Here is a 22,835-nt window from a genome sequence, read left to right as displayed (position 1 = left end):
TTCATCTGCCATGCAGCCTATCTAGCATGTCATGTTTTGGAGTACTCTTAATGATGGTCACTGAGAAACTGGCAGGCCAAACTGTTGCTGATGGGGAGATGGATTTGCTGAGATGGAAAATGACACAAAAGGTATAGCTATGGAGCGCAATTGAGATTATTCCTATTTCTATTTTATTCTCTCTAAAACAAATAAAAATCATAAATAATCAACACCATGCAACTGGTCATTTTAAATCCAGCACATCCTTCACCACACAGATGCTAGCAACACTTTTGGGACCCCTGCTCTTTGTGATTTTTAGATATGACCTGGATGAAGAGGCTAAAGGATGGGTCAGTAAGTTTGCGGATGATATGAAGGTTGGAGAAGTTGTGGATGGAGCTAAAGGTTGTCGAAGATTACAAGACAATATAGACAGGATGCAGAGTTGGCCAGAAAAGTGGCAGATGGAGTTCAATCTGGATAAGTGTGAGGTGATGCTGTTATGAGCCCAGAGGACCCCAAAACCCAGCAGCAACAGAAATTCACCAAGACAAATGGTTACTTAAACAAAAGTAATTTTTAATTTTCTTTAAACATAAAAACAGGATCAAACTTTAACTTATTACTATTAACTTAACCTAACTTTACCCCCTTCTAATTCTAAGCACATGTGTATGTAATGTGTATAAATTCACAGTCCAATCTCACTTCTCACTCCTCCAAGTTCACTGATATCAGGCAATTCTTATACTGTGCACAGAATTTAACATTTATGAATTTTCACCAAGCTCTGGTACTTAAATGGTTACCGCTCAGGAAGGTTCTTTTTGGTTTCAGAGAGAGATTCGTTGTTCATCGAACACACACAACTGATTCCTTCCAATCAGCCACTTCAATGTTTTGCCAAAGAAACTTGCACCCATCAGGGTTTTCCAAATGATAACCTCTTCTTCTGCAGGTCATCACAGAGTTCCTTTTGTTTCCTTTATTTCAGATGAAACACTCCTGCCAGCCATTTCCTCTTGTATGGACCACAAGGGTTTTCAACAGGCTGAACTCAGAACTCACAACTCATCTTCAAAATGGGGTTGCAACATGCTGCCAGCTTGCCATGACTGCAGAAACCAGTTCTCTCTCTCTTAGAGAAAGCCTGTTTGGTCTCTTCTCTCTCTCTGATTGCATTGGGAAGGACAAACAAGAAGGCTGGTTTCAGGGTTAATGGTCGGTTACTTAAGAGCGTGAATGAACAGAGAGACCTTGGGGTTCAAATCCATACATCCCTCAAGGTCACCGCACAGGTTGACAGGATAGTTAGGTTGATGGGATGCTGGGCTTCATTAATAGGGGGGTTGAGTTTAGGAGTAGAGGTCATGTTGCAACTTTATAAATCTCTGGTAAGACTATACTTAGAGAATTGCGCTCAATTCTAATCACCTTATTAGAGGAAGGATGTGGAAGCTCTGGAGAGGGTACAGAGGAGATTTACCAGGATGTTGCCTGGAATGGAAAACAAGTCTTATGAGGCAAGGTTAGCAGAGCTGGGACTTTTCTCTTTGGAGAGTAGAAGGACGAGATGAGATTTGATAAGAGGTCTACAAGATTATGAGTGGCATACATAGGGTGGACAGCCAGCACCTGTTTCCCAGGGCAGGAACAGCCAACACCAGAGGACATGTGTACAAAATTAAAGAGGGAAGTTTAGGAGAGACACCAGGGGTAAGTTTTTATTGTGGGTGCCTGGAATGTCTTGCCAGGGATGGTGGTGAAGGCTGAAACATTGGGGGCATTTAAGAGACTCTTAGACAGACACATGGATGAAATAAAAATAGAGGGTAATGGGTAGGGAGGGTTTAGTACTTTTTTTTGTAAGGAATATATGGGTTGGCACAACATCGAAGGCTGAAACATAGTGTTCTATGTTTTAAAACTATTTTTCAAGATGCATTACTCTGAGATAAGGACAAGATTTTTAAGCACAAATTACATTTTTTAAATGCCTGTAATAATTTGCAAGCTTTTACAAACACCAGAACCTGTTAATTTGGACAAACAATTCAATGCGATCGTACTTTTTAAGAGCTACTAATCAAAATCTTATTCAGTCCCAAACAATAAGGGAGCAATACCATGAAAACCATGTGCACCCCCAAGAAAACCTTGAGAATGTAAAATAAAATCTTTACTATCAAAGTGAAAGGTCCTATAAATGTAATCTTGCATTATTTTCTCAAGAATAATTTAACAAATTATACTCAGGAATATGGCAAGAAAAGATAGCTTGAATAAGCCTTCCTAATTCATTTATAAGTTCTGTCAGGGTATATATTAATACAGTTCCCTCTGAACAGCTGCAAGTAATCGAAAACATAATGAAAATTATTTTCAAATCCATTTTTTCATGTTTATCCGTTAACTATTTAAATTATTTGAAGCACTAAAACTATTTTAAGTGAGATGAATAATTTAATAAAAATATATTAGTGTCCATTGAAGTCAGTCAAGTTCTTGTTCAGGAAGGTTGATGCTCTCTTTCCCTCCACACATGCTGTCTGACCCATTAAATTCTTTCAGCACAGTACTCAAAAGTGCTGGGGGAACTCAGTAGTTTACGCAGCATCCATAGCAAGTAAAAAAGGGCTGTAGACATTCACGAATTCTGCTTGACCAGCTGAATTCTCCAGCACTTTTGTATAGTGGACTAGATCCAACCATCTGCAGATCCTCTCATGTTCATCCAGCAGTTTGCTTTTTGCTTCAGATTCCAGCTTCTGCAGTCTCCTGCGGCTCCATCAGAAACATGGTTCAATCACTGTGTTGACCAGCCCTACACAAAATCGCCTGCACTAATAGTTTGCACCTTAAGGTAACATTTACGTTCAATGCATTCTAGAAATCTAGTGTTATAACACACCTCGATCCACCATCATCGGTTGAAAGCAAGAGTCAGGTGAAACATCTGAAAATGCTGGAATTTTCATTTCATGAGCTTACATAGAAAGTGAGGTTTGGCAACATATGAGGATTTATCCCAAATTGAAACGTGTCCTGGTACAATCTCAATACATTTATTGTTGGTCACTAGCAGCTTTGATCAAGGCAGGCAAGAAGCTAGATGGCCAACTTGATCCAACCCAAGCTCAAAGCATCCCAGAGGCTTCTGAGCAAATACTTTATGTAGGCATATTGCCATGAATTTATTTTATTATTTCCAATCCAATTTGACTGTTGAAGGAGGGCATCAACATTTTACAACAACACAAGAATTTATAGGAATTTGGGATCTTTTAAGGCCACTGCAGTTTTCTTGTCTAAAACACCATTCTTTTGTTATGTTTAATAATTAATTGTCTATTTGCTTTTCAAATTGAAATACGCTTTTCAAAGAATAATATTCATGGATAGATTTTTGAAATAAATTGAAAGGATTTGAACTTGGACAGAGGGTATTAGATTTTGTAAACTGTTGAACTGGGTGACTATATTTCAAATAATATTTAACACTGGGGACAAAAACACAGACTTTAGAATAATAATATTAGGTTCTCTTAGGAAGCATTCTGAGGACACTGATGGGATCTCCTGCAGCTTGACCCTTAATAGACCAGCTGATCTTTAGTAGTTCCAGATGGTCCTCAGTGCAAGACTATACTCAATTTTTCTTCTGTTGTGACCTATGGGGTCACAAAGTACCTGCATGGTGCATTTTGCATAGGAATATACTCAATAAATAGGCGATCCAAGTTTATGTTTCAACATTAGAAATAACTCACAACCAATTTGAAGACATGAGATAAACAAAAAAAAACCTACCATGCTGAGTCTTTGAAAGAAAAAAGTCAAAAGGAAAATTTACAGCAGTATGTTGACATCTCAAAAGATCATGGGGCGGGGTGGGGGGGGGGGGAAGAGAAAAGGTTAACTTTAAAAGTAAATATCCTTCTCCAGAATTTATTCTGATGAGAAGCCTCTCCATCATATGTTAACCTTTGTTCTGCTTTGATGTTTTGTTTTAAATGCAAGCTGCAAAATATTATGAGATTCAGAATCTTACTTGTCAATTAATTTTTATTAAAAGATCCCTCAAGCTGACATCAATTTAGGGTGGTAATTTCTGACAAACACTGCAATGTGGGCCACTGCTCACCTAATTAGAAAGGGAGTTCTTGTAATGTAGTGTTGCTGGAAAGTTGCTACATATTTGCAGTCTACTTTTAGACTGATTACTACACCAGACCAATGTTCCTGAAGTGACAAAAAGAATCCTTCTATCACTGACATATGGGCTGTAACACCCTAAAGAAAAGTATCGAACAAAAGGCACCCTGTTCAAACTCCAGGCTTGTCCCTTGTGATTGACTAATCTTGGAATATTTTAAATACAAACTGGTGGTGAATCCCACTATCCTTCAGCCTTTACTGGCAAGCAAGGTCACAGAAAGGTCAATGAATTTCTGATGACTGCCTGCCAAGGTATTTACAAAGTTTTGGTATCTGTTCAATTAAAACAATATGGGAAGATTTGAGGTAAGTCACACCTCACGTTATCTAATTTAAAATCACTATTTCTTGATTTTTGGAAATGTTGCACATTAACAATAATGTCGATAGATACCAAATACATAATGAATAATGTAATTATGTATGAACTGTTCCATTGTCCAAGTTCAGTAAATTACATGCAAACCCCAAATTAGACTCGTGTCTCTCCACATCTGTCCCATTATCCTTGCAATTAAAGACAGCTTCTTTTATATAAAGAATAAATTATTTTTCCACCAGCCTTTTAATTTCCGTCTCTTTCTGCCTGCTTCTATGTCCCCTTTCATTCTCGCTATATCCAATGCTGTCGCCAGCAATGACATTTGGACTTTGCTGCGACTATTGAAGTATGCTGACAACCACTGCTCTGACAAGCCAACTTTACTCCTCATTTTAATCAGATTAGAAGTGTCTGCAGACTGCCAAAATCAACAAAAATATGATTTCCATTCTTTATATTGAAGGTAATTAGCTGTTCCAGACTAATATTGAAACCTTTGATCAATTACATATGACACAGAGAAGCAGGATAAACCATGCAATAAATCCCTTTAAACCTTGGTCACTATGATGTTCCTTTTATGATTCCATCTGTTGTGTCTCGAGCTAATTTTCAATAACATGAGCAAGAATGTACTCCTTTATCTGAGAATGCTCCTGTCCCTTTTCTCAACAATGATTCTGAATTTTTGGTATATCAAGTCATAAATCAACTTCATTAAATGGGTCTTTGTGCTCGATACTGGTATAAGTTTTAGTAAAGAGCTTTCCATCAACCTACTTTCTTTCTCTTGCCCATTATCTCTTAATGACTGAAAACTACTTAACTTTGCCTTGATTACACTCAAGAGCAGAGGATCAGTCTTCTGGACAATGCAATTCCAAAGACTCACAACTCTCTTTGTAAAGAAACAACACTTCAACATAGGTCTAAACTGGATTATCTTTTATCTGAGACTATGACCTCCATATAGGGAAAATGCCCCCCACAACATTTAATTTAATGGCAAACAATATTTGCTTTACTCATGAATAATACTCTTTCTCTTGTTAGAATGCACTCACCACCTTCCTGCCCAATCATTAATTCTATTAATTTTCATTAGTGCCATCTCCTCACAACTTACCTACTCCATCCTTGCTTTTTAACATCAGAGAAGTTGGATGCATTACAAATGATCGATTTGTTGCTTTGCCAATGTTTTATAAAATTCAACAGAACATTGTTGTTTTTATATCCTATGTGATGCCTATTGAAGTCGAGTATTCTGTATACCTTTTATGTGGTTGAAGTAACTGTTAAGCCATCAGCGTTACTTATTACACTGCAAACTTAGGGAGTTTTCAGCAAACAAAAGGAATTCACTGTCAGAGTTTCTTTGTTCCTCCTGAAGTTTTTTCAATATTGAAATTTATGGAAGAGTGTGAGATTGCTTGAAACATACTCAAATGCAGGTCCAAAATAAGGTGCAGTTTGTTCACTTGAGCAATGAGCTGTCAGAGGAAATGGTAGAATAAGGGGACAATTGTAACATTCAAAAGACATTTAGTAAGTCACAGGGACAGGAAAGGTTTAGAGCAGTAGTTCTCAACCTTTTTTCCACTCATATACCACCTTAATTAATCCCTTACAAACCACAGAGCACCTAAAAGGTGGTATGTGAGTGGGAAAAGAATCACTGGTTTAGAGGGATAAGGACCAAACATTGGCAGATGGGTTTATCTTGGTAATTCATGGACAAGCTGAAGAGCCTGTTTCTGTGCTGCAAAAATCTTCGTGAAGTCAAATTATTTCTGAAAGCAAAAATCTGTCCTTCTCATTTTTCCTTTATTTCTTTTGTTTTTATAATTTTTCACTTTATTGTTGAGCCCATCCATGTCTTTTTTAAGCTTAAAAGGGGTATATAGGGTACCATCCCCTCAAATCCCAGACCTTCAACATGCAGTGAAATGGCTATCAAAACAGACGTGGACAAGTGTGTCCCCTCCAAATCTTTCAGAGTTTTCCTCAAACAGAAGCCCTGGATGAACAATCAAATCTGGAACTTGCTGAGAGCCAGATCAGAGGCATTTAAGACCAGAGATCCCGATCAATATAGAAGGAGCAGGTATGACCTAATCTCCTGGGTGAAATGGAGATTCCCATTGAAAATGGGAACAAGGGACACCTGACAGCTGTGACAGGTCCTAAATGCCATAACCTGCTACAAAACCAAATCTGGTGAAGTATCAGAAGGCAAAGCTTCACTCCCAGAGGAACTCGATGCCTTCTATGACCACAGTAACAGCGAAAAACTGATTTCCCCATCCTGTCCTTAGCTGAGGATAACTTGCATCCTGCCTTCAGGAGAGGGAACCTGAGGAAACCATCTTGCCTGGACGGAGTACCTGGCTGAGTATTGAAAATCTCTGCCAACCAATTCACCAATGTATTCAGGGATATCTTCAACATCTGACTCCAGCAGGGGGTAGTGCCTACCTGTTTCAAACAGGCATCAATCATACCAGCACCCAAGAAGAGCGAATTAACGTGCCTTAAATGACTAACGACCCGTGGCACTTACATCAAAAGTGATGAAGTGTTTTGAAGGGCTGGTGTTGAAGCATATCAGCTCCTGTCTGAGCGGTGACATGGACACATTTCAGCTTGCCGATCATAGCACCAGGTCTAAGGTGGATACCATTTCACTACCAAAGCCCTGGAACACCTGTATAGTAAAAATGCATTCATCGACTGAGCGCAGACTGGGAGATCGCTTCGCTGAGCACCTTCATTCTGCTTGCACCAGTGACAGAGACCTCCCAGTGGCTAACCATTTCAGTTCTGCGTCCCACTCCCATTCTCACATGTCTGCCCATGGCCTCGTAATATCCTACCAAGACCCCCAGTAAATTGGAGGAACAACTCCTGATTTTCGGTCTGCGCACTCCGGATGGCATTAACATTGACTTCTCTGATTTTTGTCAGTTTTTATAATCAATGAAAATAGTCAGTATTTTGAATTCTCTTTCCATTTTCCTGCCCTTTTGATTTCTTTCTTGCACCCTAATTTTTAACCTCTTAACATAATCATAAAATGCTTCCTAAAATGTTGTATTCCTGAAAGACAATAATTATGGAAACACAAAACATGGTAATCAAATTCTGCAGAAAGAAAATAAGCATCATGTATGCATAATTAGATTGATTTTTTTTAAGCTATCACGAGAAGGAAAGGATTTGGGGTTCATGCAGTAACATATTCAGGCACAAAGGACCAATAACTGCTTCTCTGTTTTATGTTCTTATACCCATTCAATCAAACTGAACAGTAACAACGTCTGCAAGTAGTGCTTGACCTACTGAGTATTTCCAACACAATCTGCTGTTTTTTGGCAGTCCAGCGGTACATTCAGAAATAGAGTCTCTTTGATGACAATTGGCAACTTCCATGCAAAACTAACTGCTAAAATCAGTAAAAGAGTTTGTGCACATTCTGAAAATACCTTTCACAAACAAGCTAGCTTCTTCCAAATTTTCCAATTTCATACAAACTTTTCCTTGCGGAGCATGATGAAAGGTGATGCCTATTGTTTACAACAGTTTCCATTACTTTATTGCTTGACTAGAGTCAAATATTACCAGGAGCTCCTCCATATTGCAATGTAGTATGCTAATAAGAATTAAACCTGATTGACCTTTGAAAAGAGTGAATGTCAACTAAAGGCAGCTTGTGAAATACTGTTGTTCTTGTCACTAATAGTGTGTGTAGAACTGCACTGGATGAATCTTGGCAAAATCATCCTATCTATATGTTTTTGGTTTATTGAGCAAACCAAGCCAGAAATGTACCAAAGGAGCACCATCAACTCCAGCACTACAGATTTGCCCATACATTCCACAGAGATAAATAGGCGCATTAATCACACAAGAAGCTTGGCAGAATAATAGTTTGGCACAGATCTGATGGGCCAAAGAGCCTGTTTCTGTGCTGTGGTGCTCTATGGTTCTTGATATGACTGCGCATCATCTACTATGTCCTAAAACATGAAGTTTCTTTCATCACAGATACTGCCCAACCCATAGAACAAGCCCTTCGGCCCAACTTATCCAGGCTGAGCTATGTGCCCTGAGTCCCATCGACCTGCACTCAGACCATCGCCCTCCATACCCCTCCCATCAATGAATCTATCCAATGTTCTTTTAAATGTTGAAATCAAACCTACATCCACCACCTCTGCTGGCAGCTTGTTCCACAGTCTCTCGACCCTCTGAAGAAATTCCCCCTAATGTTCCCTTTAAAAATTTCATCTTTTCATCCTTAAGCCATGTTCTTTGGCTCACCCACTCTCAGTGGAAAAAAGCCTGCTTGCATTTACCCTATTTATACCTTTCTTAATATCTATCCACTCAGCATTTTTTTAAAGATATCCAGCACAATTGAATATTTATTCCACGCCCCATCGGTTTCCTGGGCAAAATATTAAATGACGATGAGTAGCTACAATTTAACCAAAGTCAAAAGATAGGAGAAAGAGATACCAAAGTCATGAAAGTTTGGAAAGATCTCAGATGAATCAGTTGATTCCCACAAGGAATCCCAAACTTCTAGATTCATCATATTTCAAGAGTCACAGGGGACTGCAGATGCTGGAATCTGGAGCAACCCACAACCTGCTGAAAGAACTTGGGGTTAAATAAGTAAGTCTGCAGTTGTTGGGGTCGAGTGGAATGCACAAGCAAGCTCAAGAAACTCAGAAGGTCACGCAGAATCCAGAAGAGATAAAGGGTAACCAACGTTTTAGGCCTGGACCCTTTGTCAGGTATATGCAAAAACAGGCAAGCGCCTGGAACTCAGAAGGTAGAACAGTGGGAGAAAAAAAGAATAGTCACCATTGCAGGCTGGAACCCTTCATCAAGACTTGATGCTGATTGACCCATTGAATTCTTCCAGCAGACAGTTTGTAACAGTAGATTTCAACACGACAGTTTTCCCACTCTTTAAACTGCATCAAAATAAATTGTCCACAGAAAGAACACTCAAATTACCTAAGTAGCACACAAAGCTGGAGAAACTCAGTAGGTCAAAGAGAGTATTTTATACAGCAAAGATAAAGATACAAAACAACTGAGCCTTTCATCAAGGTATAAGCAAAATGAAGGCAGCCGCCCGAACACAATGATGGGGAAAGAGCCATAGTCCCACAGGTGATAGGTGGATAAGGGAGAGCATACGTCTGTTTCCATTGAAATCATACCCAGTGATAATGATCCAAAAGATGAGTCATTCCTTCATAATGCTTGCCTGTTTTAGATGTGGGAGAAGAGTTGATGGGGGATGGGATGGAGGACAGGAAAAGGACATGAAATAGCTCAGGGTATTTTATCCACAGTGTCAGGATCCTATATACAGTAAAACCTCTGGTATCCTGCACCTCTGGGGATTGATAGATGATGGATAAGTGAATTTTTTAGTTGTCTGAGATGGTGTGTTGTGTGACTGCTGAACTAACGGAGAGGTGTGCCAATTTTAAACTTCCATATTTTTTACTGTTTATTTTCCGTGGTGTTTTTTTTCCAAGTTGCTTGAATTCTAGATAACAGGGGTTTTACTCTACATTTAAAACAAGAAATCTGAATTTGTTACTTCACATTTGTTTGGGTTCAGAAATCAGGCTGTCACACTCTTGCACTATTTGTAGCGTGATGACCTACAAACATTTGGAACAGGGAAACCCTTCCCATGTTTGCTTTAAAGAGGTGCAGAAGTGAATGACTAAATTGATCCTTGTGATGAGACTTCAGTTAAGTAGACAGACTGGAGAAGCAAGGTAGTTCTCCTTGGAACAATGGTGAAATATAATAGTCTGCAGTCTGTGATTGAAGTAAAAACATAATGCTGGAACAACTCAGCAGATCAAACAGAGCAGGAGGGTTGAACTCGTGGAATTGTTCAAGTGAACCGGTACGGACACGAGGGGCCGACATGGCCTGTTTCCACGCTGTAAAAAAAAGTTAAGTTATATCCGCAAATAGGGGGTGGGGGCTTTGTAATTGGAGAGGGAAGGGGTGGAGAGCTGGAGGAAAGAAGACAGGAAATGGGAAGGGAGGGAGAACAGGGAGTAGGCTTGCAGAAACCGGAGAATTCAATGTTAATGCTATATGGTTCAAGCGTGCCCAGTCAGAAAATTAGATGTGGCTCCTCCAATTTACGGATGGTTTTGGTTTGATAGTACATGAGGCAATGGATAGACATCTCAGCATGGGAGTGGGGCACAGATTTGAAATGGTGGCCATTGGGAGATCTTTGTCACTGATGCAGACAGTCAAATTACTAGTTACTTATTTACTGACACCTGTATGTATATTGGCCAAGCCAGTCTTATTGTTCATCACTGACTGCCCTTCAAGTGAACAGCCTATTCAGTCATTTGAAAGTCAACCACAACAGAGCCATCATCTCAGGCAATCCAGCCCCAGTATGGTTGGAACATTTTCTCTCTTTCAGGACATGAAAGATTTCTGAAGACAAACCGGTGGTTTGACCATTTTTAATTGGAAAGCCTTTTTAAAAAAAATATCCAAATGATTAACAGGTGCCATCGCAAAATTTGAAGTCAGCCATTAGTCCAGGTTTCAGGATGAAAATTGCACTACAACATTACTTAAATTGTTTATTTTCTCTTAAGGGCACTGGTTTGTCCTCATTTCAAATAAATTGATCATCGACTACTGGACTACAAGTAATAACTGGGCCACACCTTTCTTAATTATGATTAAAAAAACCTTTTTTTACACAAATCCATTTTCTTGCCTAGGATCAATGTAAAATTTCCAAAGATTGAACATCAACTCTTACTACAAAGATCCAATGCAACATGCTAATGGCAAACAGCAGCTCAGCAGGAAGATTACCTTAATGAAGGGCTCAAGCCTGAAATGTCATTTATGTATTTTTACCTTTGCTATATAATGGACACTGTTTGACCTGCTAGATTTTTCCAGAATTATGTGTTTTTACTTCAAGCACGGTATCTACAGATTTTCCTGTTTTAGTCATGAAATGTCAATTCTGCTTCATTTCTCAGTGAAACAACATGCAGGTTCATTTCATTTAATTGCAATAGCTCTATGTGGAAGGGAAATTGAAACAAAAGAATAAAACAAGCATTGAATTGAATGCAGTTATAATTAAAACATGACTACTTGATGAAACAGGAGAGTCTGCAGACGCTGTGATTGCAGCGAACTGCACAAAATTAGTGGAGAAACTCAGCAGGTCATGCAGCGTCCTCAGAAAACAGAGGTATATAACCAACAAACTTGTGGGGGACAAACTGTAAGGGCTGGAAATAGAGTTGGAAGCTGCATGGCACAAAATGGTTCTATATCTTTGCTCCCAGTGCACTTTTTCCTACTTTGAAAAAGGTTTAGATTTCCATGTAAAGATTGCAGCCATTGGTATCCACAGAAATGATTACTTTCAAATTCTATTTTAAACTGTAAATGGTGCAATACACAAACGTGCTGGATGACCTGCTGAGCTCCTCCAGCATGTTGGTGTATTGCACCTTTTGATAACAGATCATTTACAGGGAAAAAGAGAATTTGAAAGTAATCATTTCTGTGGATACCAATGGCTGCAATCTTTACATGGAAACCAAAACGTTTTTTGAGGTAGGAAAAAGTGCACTGAGACCAAGGGGAGCCTCTTAACTTCTTCTCCACAAACTCACTGCATTTACTTTTTAATTATTAGTCCTCAATGTTAATAAAGCAGGCTCTAGACTAAATAACCATTGTTGGTCTGAATAATATAACTTTCTACATTGTATTTGTATTTCCCTATCTGCTGACACAGCTACGTAGTCACTTGCTGAGCTAAAATGTCTCTGAAACAAAAGGACTTGCTGAAGAACTTCCTGCAATGTACAAATACAGTAGAGCAATATTTCATGAATGAACAAAATGCTTGCAATCATAAAGGACAGGAAACATTGCAGAAAGGAAGGCTTGCCAGAATGTTTGCTGGAGACCAATGGACAGAAAAATTAGGAAAATTGATAAGATCTGGTCACAATAGTCCAAACCCCTGTAGATTATGTTATTCTAAATGCAACAAAGCTGTACAAAAAATGCATTATTCTAATAGAACTCAATAGAAGAAAGAGTCCTCTGTCTTTTAATATCATGTTTGATCTACTGCCTCTAATCCATTTCAGTATCCTTTAATTCCTATTCTATCCAAATACTAATCTCAGCCTTGATTACATAATAAGACAATTTATCCACTGCTCACAGGATAGAGCATTCCAGTTTTCTCTGAAATACTAACCAACCTAATATTGACCATACAGAAACTTGTTAGAGTTGATAATCTTGGACAAAGTCTGTTTAACTTGAAAAAGTATGGGTTATTAAATAAAAATCAATGGATTATTTTCAAAAATCATCATGAATTAGCTTAATCAAATTATTTGTGAAAATAACATAAGATGTAGTGTGATTTAAATTTTATATATATCTGGACTTTCAGAAATTTTTGCATACAGCATCACATATAGACAATAAATAAAATAAAAAAAGTTTATAGAAATAAAGATGCAGTATACATGGGTAGAAAATTGATTAAAAGACGAAAAGCACATGAGTAAACAATAGTTTTATATCGGGTGGGACTATATGCAGACTGTTTTGGAGGAGCCACTACTCTTTTCGATTATTTAAAATCATGGATATGATTTCAAAATTTGCAATGAAAATTATGCTGGTTTAGAGCAAGGGAATAGGACTAACTGGATATTACTTTCAAGCAGGACACTGAGGAACAAAAGTGAGATGGTTTTCATCCATGATTGCTAAGTAATCTTTCCTTTATTCATGAATGATAATCTGGTGCCGTTAAAATGGCAAGAAGTACATTTATCAGCAAAGATCAACATTTTTATTAAAGGCTTTCATTCCACCATATGTACATAAGTGTTTCGTGCTACAGAGCCAAATTTTAACTGCTGCTTTTACAGCATGATGGCTTTGCAAACAATAAGATGCTGGAAGAGTTCAGCAGGTCAGGCAGCATCACTAGAAATGGTAAGTCAACATTTCACCTCGGGACACTTTGTCAAGGATTGACGGGTAGTTTCTGCCCACAGCTGCCACTTGACCTCCAGCATCTCATTTTTGCTCATTGTTCCACATCTACAGTTCATGCATTTCTTCCTTCTTCATGAAACCTGTGCAATTCAGTTCAATAAATAATCTCAATTTTGGAATACAATAACAAACCTGAAGCATTTGCAATGATGGTCGCAAAATCTACAGGATTGTCATTAAAACCCAATGGGTGAGAGGACAGCGAAAGATTTTATATACAAATAGGATGCCAAATTAAAAGCCAAAATAAAGGATAACCCCAGACTGAAACATCTGATTAAAATTTTCCTGAGATCAATGAGTGTATTGGAAAGAAATTGGGAATATCATCAAAGTCACCAATGACTCAATGAATTGATTCCCATGAACTTGGGCAATAAACTCCTGAGGTCTGGCATTGGCATGGGATCTGATATATTGAGGACTGCTATGAAAGGAGACAGCTTATGTCCTTCAAGCAACTAAAAGGTAAAAACAATTTGTCATATGGGACCTTTCACAGTTTCTTCCAGTTAAAATCATTTCTAAGGGATAGGTGGGGCCCTACAATTACCCCATGTACACCTACTGAGGCTGAGGGGATACTTCGACAGGGAAATTTATTTCAAGAATGTACTCAGTACTCCAAGGTGAAAGCCCCAAGCAAGGGCAACATAGATTAAAAGAGAAAGATGGGAGTTAGATTGGGCATCACAATTGATAAGAGATGCTTGGTGTAGAGACATTGTGAGATTGGTGTAGAGACATTGTGAGAACAGTGATTAATTCTAGATGTAGACTGGTTCAATACAACTTTCTACACCAGCTCTACCTCACATCGCAAAAGATTCTCAAGGCAAAACCAAAAGAACTGAAGACATGTTTCAGGTGTAGAGTGGAGTTGGAAACGTTTGATCATGCAAGCTGGTCTATGCAAAAGTGGGCCCATTTTGGCAGGATTTGGGCGATATACTAGCCAGGATAACAAAAGTAACTTTTCTACCAGATTCAACATTGTATCTGCTGGGGAACCTCATGGACATAAGCTATAAATTAACCAAATTCGATTCATATTAATTGCTTAGTCAGTAGCAAAAAAAAAACATAGCAATAACCTGAAAGTTTGACTCCCCTCTTCTTATCAGTTGGCAGACTGCAGAGATGCATTGCTATATTCCCATGGAAAAAAAATCACGTACAACTTTAGAAACCAGCATAGCACCTTTATTAAAATATGGCAACCATATCTGACATACATGGGAGCACGACTGTAACCGCACCCCAGCAAAAATACCAATAGGTGGATTAATAAAGTAGATTACATAAGGGGCAGCTCCACAGCCTCCCCGGATATTCACGGGAAGTGCCGACGCCGCACCCAGAGTTCTTTCTTTCTCTTTTTCTTTTTAAAGGTGGGTGGGATGGGGTGGGGGGGGGGGGAACATCACATGTATGTAGATTGTTTGGGGGATACCTATACATCTTGAGGCAGTCGGTGATGTTGTTTCTTTGTTTATTGATGGAAACCGAAAAATAAAATGTTTAAAAAAGGATTGCTGTTAAAACCCATCCTCATCCAGTCTGTTCAATATGTGGGTTCAGGCCCACCCCTTGTTGTTGACTTTTTAAATTATACTTTATTTAATTTTTAAGAATATATATATATATATCACACAAACACACACACAAAAAGGACTCAATGAATGTATATAAATATACCAAAAAAATTTTATCCTTAAAATGCACATTAAGTCTAGAAATAACCCCTTAAGAAAAAGGAAAAGAGATAGTGGACAGAATGCAGAGAAGGAAAAGGGAAAAGAGCTGGCATCAACATGTAATACAATAAAAAAAATTACTAATAAGGGATGAAAATTAAATATGAAATATTTCATAAATAGACTCTTAAATACCCACTGAACTGGCCCAACAAATCATTCAGTAACAGATGGATCACTACTACCTCTGCAAATAAATTAGACACGGGTAAGAAATGCCAAACCTGCTAGTAATATGTTAAGTTTTGATTAATGTCCACAGTAAAAATATGTACGAGGGGAAAGGCCTTCCTAAAAATTCAGGATTGTTAGTTTTTCCCTATCTTGACATGAATGAGTTGGTGGGTGGATAGGATAGCCTTGTGTTCATCAAACAATGAGCCATCATAAAGATCATGAAAAATAAATGTAAATGGATTTGGATGGAATTTAAATTGAAAATTCTCCAACCTTTTCATTTAATTGGTCAATTCTGCCTGGATGGAGCTGGCATTACTCATGAAACTCTATTTTATAAAGGAAATTCTTTATAAAATACCATGATCATGATCGTCTTTTGGGCTTCATCTTGGTGTGCCACCTGAATCCATCCAAGCTGCATTTTTAGTAACTTTTTTTCAACAAGCTGATCTGTCTACCCTGTAGCAGTTGTTAGTTTTTGCAGCCAAATATTTAATCTAAATCAGTAATCTATTTTTATAGTTAGCTTGACCACTTTTTTTTAACTGGAGACACACATGCGACTGCAGATGCTGGAATCTTGAGCAACAGTCTACTGGATGAACACTGCGCATCGAATAGCATTAATGGGAGAGAAAGACTTTTGAATAATTTGGGCTGGACCCTTCATCAAGGCAGATCAATGCTTTGAGTTCCTTCAGTAGACTTTTTATGACAGCAAAAGTCTAAAAATCTGGATGCCAAAAATCCAAATGACCAGAGAATCCTGGACCTTGAAAACTCTTGGCTGAAATCCGGGCAACCCAAGAATCTGGATTTCTCGACCCTCTTGGCCTTTATATGCATGTGTGCGCTGTGTACAGGCATACATTGCAAGCAAGCGTGCATACATGCGTGCATTGCATAAGCATCACAGATGCACTGCCAGAGAATCTGAAAAATCTGAAAATCTGGTCCAACCCAATCTCTGAACAATCTGAATTTTAGAACTTTTACTATACATCATTTTTTGACATCAGTTTGGTTGTCTGTAGTTCAGCAAAACACAGTTTGTCGTGAAGGGGTGTTGATGTCAAAACATCATTAGATTTTCATCAATAATTCATAAATCACAACTCTCGGCTTTCTGAAGCTCGGAACAATAAAAAAATTGGAGGGACGGTAATTATGATGAATTTGCAACTTGAAATGGCAATTAAAAGTGCACATAATAATCGAATTAAAAATCCTGAAAATAGTTTAATTGCTGGCATAATTTAGAGGAATATTAGTTATTGTAAAAATGAGGTTCAGCAATTTACATGTGTACATGAATGTCACTGCAATTAAAATAGTTTACATTCTCCTTTCAAAGGAGTCCTTGGGTATTGCTTGAATTTATTTCATTGAAATTATAATTTGGTCATGATGCCTCATCCTAGGATTGAAGTGTAAATTCTCTGGAACTTCCAAAAATTTGGATGCGTTAACACTCATTTCTGCATTCATAATTTAACTAAACAATTCATCCAGTGAGGCTTTGGTTTTCAAATTACGGATGCTGCAGGATGTGGAAACTGCAGATTTGAAGAGCGGCAGAAATGAATTCAAACAGAAAGAAGTTGCTGAAAACGAATCTTATTAAAATTCACAAATATCAAATGAACATAAATCCTGATACAACCTCAAAGGTAAAGCAGAATGATGGGTTCAGAGATGATCAGTATAAACTAATTGAAAACTGATTTAAAAAGGTAATTTTCTCCTTCAGGATGGGAAGAATCTGGACAAATATATGGGATATTCAATCCACAGATGGAAAATGCATCTGGAGGCAAGAATAATGGGGAAAATTTGTGTGAATAGATAAATTTTAATACAGTGAAAATCTTCAAATTGCATCATTTGAAATTCCTTATTAACAGATTTATATTAGATGTGAGTAATTTATGGAACATGAAATACAACAACACTGCTGGATCAGTTAAATTGAGAAATCTATTTTCCCCACAAGCCTTCAATGTGAGTTCTCAACTTGAATGATTTGAACTTAAAATTCTTCAGGTTGTTACCTGAATGTAAAGAATGCACTTTTTATGGAGTCATTATGGCAACAGGCCCTTTGGCCCAACTTATCCATGCCAAACAAGTTACCTGCTTGAGCTATTCCGGTATGTTTATTCCTCTCACCTTTCTTATCCATGTACATGTCAAAATGTTTTTTAATCATTGTAATTGTGCTTGCTTCTACCTCTTCCTATCATGGGAAAAAAGACCGTGACCATTCACCTTATCTATGGCCCTCCTGACTGTCTGTATTTTTGTAAGGAAACTATAGACCAGTAAGCTTAATGTCTGTAGACAAGAAAATGCTTGAACCTATCACTAAGGAAAAAAATAGCAAGGTATCTGGATAGAAATTGTTCCATTAGGCAGACACAGCACGGATTCTGGAAGGATAGGTCAAATTTGACAAATTTACTGAAGTTGTTTGAGGATATAATGAGAGAAAGAATGGACCAGGTGGATTTTGTGTACTTGGATTTCCAGGCGATTGTTAAGGTGCCGCATAAAAGACATCCATAAGGATAGGGGCAATACATTAGCATTAATAAACGACTTATGAGCCAACAGAAAGTAGAGAGTAGGAATAAATGGGTGTTTATCCAGTTGGTGATCAGTGGTGAGTAAAGTGGCACAAGAGTTGGTGCTGGGCCCACAACTGTTCGCAATATAAATTAACGATTTGGAAGAGGGGACTGTGTGTAGTATATTTAAGTTAACTGTTGACACTAAATCAAATAGAAAAACAAATTTTGCAGAGGTTACGGAGTTATGTGAGGGGGCAACTGTATGCACTTGGAGTACAATGTGAGATCATCCACTTCAGAAGGAAAACCAGAAAATCAGATTACAATTTAAATGGTGAAAGATTGCAGTATGTTCTCATGCAGAGGGACTTGGGACTGCTTCCACATGAATTGCATAATGTCAGTTTGCAGGTGCAACAGATAATCAAGAAGGCAAATGGAATGTTCTCCTTCATTGCTTGAGGGATCACATTTAAGAGCAGGGAAGTTCTGCTGATATTGTGCAGCAGGGGTGGCCAACCTTTTACATTCCATGCATCAGTTTATTCACGCATGAGTTCAGATTCACCGTACAACTCACACCCCCATTCAATTCTTTTAAAAATATGTTGATGCAGACATATTTAGCATTTTTATATGCTATATTGATTTAATATATAAACCTTAATGAGATTTTTGAGTCTGTTTGATTTTGTCAAAATGTTTGGAATTCAATTAGTTACTGAGAGCAGCAGAGAATTCTTCAAATTTGGATCAGTCAATCACTACCTCATTTTGTTTTTAATCAATTTCATGGCAGAAAATGCTTGTTCATATCTGTACATTATTCCGAATCAACAGATCTGGGCATATTTTCTTAGTTCTGGAAAATGGTTACAGGGTAATAATCGCCAGAAATTAATCATATCAGAAGCATTTGGGGCTGAGGGAAGCTCATCAAATTTCATGTTCAATGATGAATTTGTTTTCCAGTCAATAAGTTCCATTTGTATGTTACTAGGTACCTTCATGATTTTTTGTTCACGAAGTGAAAATAAGTTTACAAATGCAAGCAGGCAGTCTTCTCCTTCAGCAAAAATCATGTAAACGACTTTCAAATGACCTGATTATTTTCAATATATTTTGTAAAATTGCCATAATCTTCAGCACATTCACTCGGCTCCTTTAAGTGCAGAAACTGGCTCAAATCATCATTTTCGAGCTGAGAGATGAACAGTTTTAAGTTCATCTTGAATGGATTGATATCATTTACAAAGCTAGGAAACAATTTGTTCTTGCCCTGGAGTTTCAAATTTAGACCACTGAGATGGCTGGTAACATCAACTAAAAATGGTAAATCAAATAGCCAATTTTTATCACATAAAAGGGCTCTGTCCTAAGGCAGCTCATTTTTCTCATCTAGAATATTATGAAAAGTATTTTTCAGTTTCCAAAATCTACTCAGAACCTGTCCTCTGGAAAGCCAGTGCACCTCACAATGAATGATGAGATTGCCATATTCCAAAACTAACATTTCACAATGTTCTCTGAATTCTCGTCTGTTTAATCCTCTTGCTCCAATTTTATTCATGCATTTCACAACCAGTAACATACGGCAACAAGCTGGAAATTTAAAGTTTTTCCACACAGTGATTCTTGGTGTATAATGCAATGATATTTTAGTAGAGGATGACCTAAAAAGTTTTCAAGCAAAGTTGTAGTCCAAACATCTTTACCTATAATTGAAGGTGCTCCATCACTACAGACAGTTTACTTATTGTAGATTTTCTAGGCATGATTTTACTTTATCAAATATGTCTGAACTTCTTGTTTTTCCATGAAGCAACTCAAGGCCAATAAGTTCTTCAAAGATGCTATTATCAATTCCTCATAAAAATTCTTAACTGGACTACTACATCACATTTGTCAGCAGATTTGTCCAAAGCTAAAGAAAATAAAGTACAAGCATGGACAAGGTCTTTCAATTGCTCAGATACGTCATGAGGGAGTTCTTCGGTGTGTCTCGTAACTGTTTGCTTTGACAGTGCAATTTTGTCTAATTTCCTTTCAATATTTTTATCACCAAGACATCTTCCAAGTATTTGGAGACAAGGCTGAACAATTTCTTCTTCATCAGAGAAAGACTTCCATTTTTTGACCAATACTTAAGCAATTTCATTGGACGCTTCTGTCATCACCAAATTCTCACAACTTCTTTTAACAAATATATTTTGTCTTCTTTTGATTTCTTCATTTTTCTTATAATCATATATTCTTTCCATAACTCAGACCCAAGCATTAGCTTCAGTTTTCCTTCTATTTCAATCTGATGTTGCCTTTTATAGTATCTATTCAGATCATGTTTATTATGTGAGAAAGTCTTTTCACAAACAATGCACAACAGTTTTCCTGATGGACCCACTATAACTAACAACTGATTTCCCGTTGTTCATTGAATTGACGCTTACTATCACTTTTTGCTTTTCTTTTGCTCATTTTCTTTTGCACTGTAATGGGGAACTGAATGTAAAAACAAGGCTTAATTTTCTAAAAAGAACAAAACTGTAAATGTTCACAAAGGACGAACAAAGCACAACTCCGTGGCTCAAGAGTGCCCATTGTAAGCTGATTGGCAAAAACCTGCAATGCACCACTGGGGAAGATGGCTGGTGCCTCAAGATCAAACAAGCATCAAACGTCTATTGAACAATTATGGAACAAATGCAGAACAAGGGTCCTTCTTTCCTAGTTTAACTCATTGTACATTTTCTTTTAAATTGAAAACAGATCAATTGAAAGAAGATAACATTCTTCAGAAGATCTGCAGAAAATAATATAATCGCTAAAAATAATTGCTAAGTTTTAGATTTATTCTCAGCAAAACCCATTTCTAGCTCTAAGCTAGAAGAGTATCAAGTTCCTCAGAGCACATCTGGCAAAGGATCTCACCTGGTCCCATAACACCAGCTCCATAGCCAAGAAAGCCCAGCAGTGCCTCTACTTCCTGCCTCCCACCATCCATTCTCACTACATTCTACAGAGGATGTATTGAGAGCATCCTGTGCCACTGCATCACCATCTGGTTTGGAAGCTGCACCACCTTGGACTGCAAAAGGATAGTGAAGTCAGCAGAAAATATCATTGGGGAACCTCTTCCTAGCATGAAGGACATCTACTACACTAGATGCAGGCTGAAAGCAATAAACATTGTGAAAGACTCCACACATCCCACATGTAAACTTTTCTCCCTTCTGCCATCTGGCAGGAGGTACCATAGCACTTGGGCCCTTGCGTCCACAGTGGGAAATAGTTTTCCCCCCAAGCCATCAGGCTCCTGAATTCCCAGTACAGATGAGTGATGAGTGTACCATGGACACATCTTAATATCTTAATATTTTAATGTGTTAACTACTTTCTAAATTATATCTATGTAAATATGCTCAGTGCTTCTGGAGAAACGCTATCTTGTCTTACCATTCGAGCATGGTATGAATGATAAATAAAGTTGACTTGATGAAGAAATCCTATTATAGATTTTTTCTACTGATCAGTTTTTAGTTAATACTTTTTGCATGAGTCGGTTTACTTTTTAATTATTTTTTGTGCACTTTTAAAATTTATATATTTACTTTTTAAATATTTTATTTATAATTTTAAATCATATAACATTAATTGATACAAACATTATATAATTGAATAACCACCCCAACCTCCCTCATCCATCCCACTAACACTCTCCCTCCTCCCCCTTCCACCAACAAAGAAAGGAGATCATCACTCAAGACAACAGAGCTGCAGAGACCGAGTGACCGAGAGATTAAATCTTCATACCAAGAGTTTTTAAATATGGGCTCCATACTTTTAGAAAAAAATGATATTTATCCCTCGAATTATACGTTATCATTTCTAAAGGAATACAGGATTTCATTTCAGCATGTCATCTTTGCATTCATAAAACTAAATCAGATCTCCACAAACATTTTTTAGAAACAACCAAAGCCAGACGTAAAAATTCAATTTGGTACTTAGTCAATCTCAATCCTAAAACAATCGACTTAATGTCCCCTAATAAAAATAACATTGGATCAAACAGTAAATTCACTTTTAATACTTGCTCCAAAAACAATTTAACTTGTATCCAAAAATTCCAAGTCAAATGAAAAAAGTACCTATCTCTTGTCCACATCTAAAACACAAATCTGAAAAAATTAATTCAAATATCTTTAATTTCTGAGGGGTTAAATAAAATTGATGTGAAAAATGATATTGTACTAATCTATATCTTACATTTATAACCTTAGTCATATTATCCTTGCATAAATTTCTCCAAACATATTTATTTATCTTTCTATTTAAATCAAGTTCTCATTTCATTCTTGATTTATGAACATTCAACTTAGGCATTTTATTTTGTTATACTTATACATCTCAGAAATAAATTTATTTGTTTCTTCCTTCGTAAGCAATAATTCGAAAGCAGATTGTCAAGGTAATTTTAAACTATGACCTAATTTTTCCAATAAAAAAAATTAAGCTGATAATAAAAAAAAGTATTACTAGGAACTTGAAATTTCTCGTTCATTCAATTAAAAGATACTAACTTCCCTGCTTCAAAACAATCTTCAACTTTTTAAATCCGCAATTGATTCCATATCTTTAAAAACTGATTATTGACAGTAAAAATAAAGTTTA

The 22,835-nt window shown here is 37.3% G+C and overlaps 1 protein-coding gene across 10 annotated transcripts in view; it reads right to left on the bottom strand.

Moving 5' to 3' along the window:
* The window catches only part of pard3aa (par-3 family cell polarity regulator alpha, a), a 912,377-nt gene that overhangs the window by 102,586 nt on the left and 786,956 nt on the right, over positions 1 to 22,835 (bottom strand). The window lies entirely within an intron of this gene.

This window comes from Narcine bancroftii, chromosome 1 (genome assembly GCF_036971445.1).
Source record: "Narcine bancroftii isolate sNarBan1 chromosome 1, sNarBan1.hap1, whole genome shotgun sequence".
NCBI lineage: Eukaryota > Metazoa > Chordata > Chondrichthyes > Torpediniformes > Narcinidae > Narcine > Narcine bancroftii.
This window is presented reverse-complemented; position numbering and strand designations above follow the sequence as displayed.